The sequence below is a fragment of the Thunnus maccoyii genome, chromosome 2 (assembly GCF_910596095.1).
Source record: "Thunnus maccoyii chromosome 2, fThuMac1.1, whole genome shotgun sequence".
NCBI lineage: Eukaryota > Metazoa > Chordata > Actinopteri > Scombriformes > Scombridae > Thunnus > Thunnus maccoyii.
This window is the reverse complement of record NC_056534.1, coordinates 12,067,258-12,072,456: the sequence shown is the minus strand read 5'-3', so window position 1 is coordinate 12,072,456 and position 5,199 is coordinate 12,067,258. Positions and strand designations below refer to the sequence as shown.

Here is a 5,199-nt window from a genome sequence, read left to right as displayed (position 1 = left end):
TCATGCTATACATTATACCAGCAACCCAGCAGCGACATTGATTCAATGGCGTGTCGTCAAGGGCTAGAATTGTGTTTGAGCAAACATTTGGCATGCTCAAAATGCATTTCATATGCTTGGACAAGTCAAGTGGCACATTATAATACAGTCCTCACAAAATCCATGCGTTCTTTTTGGCATGTTGTGTTTTGCATAATATGGCCATGGATCATGCACACCAAAATGACAGTTTCAGAGGAAACATCACACAGAGTGAGGCAGAAATAGGCTCAGCTTGCTGTACTGATGCATGAATAGGCCGCTGTGCATAACGTGCAGGAGAGAATTTCTAGGACTAAAGAAATATGCAGCAAAAAACATTTTATAATTTACTTCAGTCCACAGAAATGCAGTACAAACAATATTAAAGTGACCCAAAAATGGGGCAAATTTATTATGAACAGAAAAATAAAATACGGAAAAAACACAAAATACAAAGGAAAATGTTAATTTATTGCTTCTTCCGCAAATGAGGTGGCAAACAGTGAACAGGGGGAGCGCTGGTGGATGCCATCACAGGTGCGGTGTCCACATTGTCAGGCTGGGGAGGTGGACTGCTGCTCCACTGCGGTGCCGAGTCTTTCCAGGCTGCTGCTAATTGAGATGTGCAGTCGATGTGCCCAGTAGAGTCCACTCTTGCTGCACTGTGGTGAAACCCTTCTGCTTGTTACTGTTTTTCTGTCGCTTTGGTACGTTTCTCAGATCAGAATTGAAAAAATCTCAAAATGACTTGTTCAACCTCCACATCATCTAGACACTTGTGCACATCATAAAAGTAATTTCTCATTCTTTTGAACAAATTGCAAATGCCTTGGCACATTCATGTAAATGATTATGAATAATTGTCTGCTGTTTCCAACATTATCATTTGCTTATGTCATGTTGATCAAAATGTATTGCGTATACTGGTTCTCTGTTGAATAGTCTTACCACCCAAAACATCTAGGCATTAGTTCATTGCATAAGTCATCACATGCAAATTGGTTGAACCAGTTGTCATAATCTATATAGGTATATAAGTATATTTTCTATACATTTCTATTAGACTTTTTTTTGTAAATATGTCCTGAATTGATGAATTGCTCTCAGGTGAATCTTGATTTTCACTAATGAAGGGGAATGTGTGAAGCTTCAGATCAACCAGTTCTCTAAAATAGCTTAGAGGTGTATCTCATGAACCTTCAATTGGCAAGCATATATAGACAGAGCACAACACAGCGTTACAATCACTGACAATGGAAGAACAACAAGGATCAGGGTCAACAGCCGGAAAGAAGAAGAAGCGTAAGCCTGCATGGAGAAGGGTAGGGAGGCAAAACAAAAGAAGAGGTAGAAGAGGCCAAGGACATGGGCACATCCCAATACTGTAAAATAAGGTTCCACAATTGTGGACCTTATTCTCAATCATGGTCTTGCAATGGACGTGGCTGGTCGAATGGTGCAGCCGGCTGAATGTTGGGAGAACAGCCGAGTCCTCAACCTTTCAAATGTTTCATAAACAGAACGGGTATGTCATCCAACAATTTGCACTGTACTGTAATACTGTAAAATATAAGTGATATACTGTAATGCTTCATATTACAGTATATCACTTGTACTTTACAGTGTACAGTAAATATACTTTATACAGATACATACTGTACATATACTGTAACACACAAACACACACACGTATGTGTGTATATGTATATACATACATACATACATATATATACAGTGACATATTTTTTGAAATCATACTCAATCTTGTGTTTTTACTGTATTTTTTTTTGTTTGCAGGACTACCTCACAGGAGTGGCAGAGTTTAAATCATTGTCATCAAAACCTTAGCCATAGTTTATATCAGGAAATACTTACAGAGTACGAGTTTTGCAGGTAATCTATTGTGTAGTGCTGTTTGTATGAATTGCCTCAAGAAATGAACTTACTGTTTTGAAATGTACCAAAGCAACTGAGAAAAATTGTAAAGTACGTATCTCAGTCTCCTCACCAGTCTCACCTCTCTCCACAGCAGCTTCTGATCCCATGGTAGAAGCAGCTATGGAATCGCTGAAAAAAAAAACACATTGTATAGAAAGCTGTATATTATTTCATTTCATTTGTAATATGCAATCTTTGCTAATTAAAATATTTGGAAATATCATTTGTCCTTTTAAATTCCCACTGTGATACTCACCAGAAATGCCAATGGATTAATGGATTTGGACACGTCAATGAGTCACACCGCTGCACTGGGTGACATGCCTTCATTACGAAGACTATGGGCATATTTGTTTAGAATTGGCTACAAAGACCAATAACAATAATAATAATAAAAATATCATGTTTTCAGTCTCTGGAGAGAAGTTTCGTGTAAGTCAGACGCAACTGTGCATGTGTGGGAACGCGGTTCCATTAACAGAGCTTCGCTAGCTTATTATGCTACATATCACAACATCTTGACTTTTGTGCTACCTTGTGCTAGAGCTGGGTATGAGCCCTAGCACAAGGGCATAAGTGTAAAGGTGACAACTATTGCTGAAAACAAAACAGACACCGCAATTCCGGTTTACGCTTAGGAGCAGCAGAGACACTAAACACAAGGACAGATGTCTGATTTTGCTCTTGATCCAGACACCACAAATGGACAAAAAAATGTACAAATGAGGCAGAAGTCTCAGCAATGAGGCTAGCTCTGGCTTTGCCATTGCTAGTAGCCAATGTGGATGTGAGAGAACGGGGCAGTTCCTCCTCTAGTTTGGACTCATGCTGCTCTGCCCAACTCACTGTGCTCTTCAGCATTCAGCTCCCCCTGCTGTCGATACAGTGCCTCTGCACCTAAACCGTTTCAAACACTCACTCCAGCCTTCGGGCAACGCCTCCTCGTTTACATACAACTTGAAAAGCAAAATGCCAAATGGAAAATGGAAAAGATGAAATTTAAAATGGAAAATATAAAATTTTACATGGCAAATGTCAAATGCCAAATGGTAAATTGCAAATCCAAATCCAAATTTCTTTTTTTTCCCCCAAGCCATCATCAAGCTCACCAGGTGCATTAAAACAGCATTAATGATGATCTCTGATTTCTCCTGGTAGGGCCAAATTCCTGGATGGGCAGGCGGGCAGGCTTGCCCCGTGGGGCCCACCCATAACACTGGGACTGACAAGACAAAGGAATCTGCAAAATGCAACGAGAGGCATTGAGGGAGGAGATGAGAGAGATGAAGGTACATTTGCATTATCCATTAGCAATTAGAGGGATGCCAGCAGAATTCAAACCTCTGCCTAGGCATGTTAAAAAATTTTTTTAAAAAAAGCATCCTGTCATGAAACTGGAAGAGAACATTCTGAATAACCCCGCTAACAGACAAAACTCCTCAAAATATATACCACATAGCCAGAAACAACTGCATCAGTCAAGCGATCACTCTCCAAATTGAAGCTGATCAAGACCCAGCTTCGAAACAGATGGAGGAAAGCTCTCAGATCTTGTGCTGTTTTCCATTGAGAGGGACATCCCAATTGGCCATAACGAGATCATTAACATTTACAAACTCATGGCCAAAAGAATTCTCATTTTATTTCAGCAATCTTGTTTCTCGCTTCCTTGACAAGACCGCTCAAAACAGTTAATTATCAAAATGTTAATAGTTCCATGTTTTTACAATAGATGTGTTTAGAAATAAACATTTAAAATGTTACCCATTCCCTTTATTAGAGAGATGTTTGCAAAATAAATGTTTAAAAAGTAAATCCTTTTTAACACATAGGTGTTGTTTTCAAGTCATCCTATAAAATGTTCATCTTAATCAGGAATGTAGCCTTTTTACAAACATGCATCATTGTTCTCTGCTTATAGGGGCCCATTGAATGTTTCAGGCCTTTATATTTTTTTCGCTCCTGCTCCTCAGACAGCCTGAGTCCGCCACTGTCCTTTAACCAAGTGCCTACAAATAAAGAAAAAACGTTAACCATGCCTAGTTGCTATGAGCAGATATTGTATTACAATACTGGATATTGTATGAAAACAATCAAAATTTGTTGATACGTTCAGCCCATTCTGCCTCTGTCCCTGCCTTCAGCCCCACGCTCTCCTCCCTTGGTTTTGCCATTTTCCATCAGTTGCCCCCAGATTTTCTTGCCTGGTTCCCACACCCACCTGCTCATCTGTTGCCACTCCCCTATCATTCTCAGCCCCAGTAACACATACACCAGTCCTCTGTCATTCATTCTTTGACAGATCGTCAATGTTGTTATGTTGAACACTTGCGTTCCAGCTGTTCCTTTTTTCCTGTTTCTGTGTATTCTGCCTGTTTACCTGCCACCTGTGGTTTTGATCTACTGCCTGTTTTTGACCTACCTGCCTGCCTTGCCCTCCGGACTTGTTTGCCTCTTTCAGACTGCCTTCCTGTTACTAACCTGTAAGCCTGTTTCTTGATTTCAATTATTAAAGAACCTTTTTATCAACCTGTCTTGCCTTGGGGTCTGCATTTGGGTCTTCCTCCTGTTCGCTTGATACACACTTAGGACTATAAGATGTGTTTCCATTTTTTATTGTACAGATTAAAAACTTTCATCACATGACATGACAATTTATGGCTTCATGATGTCACAGTTACACAACACGTTTTCTGACTTGTGAGTTTTCCCAGTGCGCAGAGGTCAGAAATAGTGAACATCAAAACATCACTGTGAGTAGAGCTGAAAGAAACTAAAAAGATGTAGTACATTGAAAGGTACTTGACTTGGAGGTGAACATGGTGGTAGAAAGGAGGTTGGGGTAGGTTTAAAAATATTTAGAAACCACTGTTCAGGGTTGCACCATCAAATACAGTATCTATTGCAGATTAAGTCAAGATTGACATAGTTTAAATCCTCCTATCGAAAATGTTCAAGTGACAAAAGTACTGTGTTTTTGATTATTGCTTTTACTGTAGCAAATCCGAGGAAAATTCACCACACTCCAAAGAGCCAATGACAATTCCAGATAACTGAGGTCAGATTTACAGTACCACCATACATTAAAGTGCAGTACAAATATGGTCCTTTCATTCTATTTATGTGAGCAATCTGTGAGAGGTCAATTACACAGTCAGCTACTGCAGCTGTGTCTTTATAGGTTTGCAAAACTAATGTAGTAGAGATCATGAAACAAATATATTTATTAGAAAAAAGAGT

General features: G+C 39.4%; 1 long non-coding RNA gene across 1 annotated transcript; it reads right to left on the bottom strand.

Annotated features, from left to right (window-relative positions):
• Positions 1-1,446: 1,446 nt before the first annotated feature.
• LOC121881906 lies at positions 1,447-2,942 on the bottom strand. Its single transcript, XR_006091953.1, has 3 exons — positions 2,216-2,942; positions 2,039-2,088; positions 1,447-1,519 (listed from the first exon to the last, which is right to left on the bottom strand). It is a non-coding gene; the product is annotated as an uncharacterized LOC121881906 (long non-coding RNA).
• Between the last annotated feature and the right edge of the window lie 2,257 nt (positions 2,943-5,199).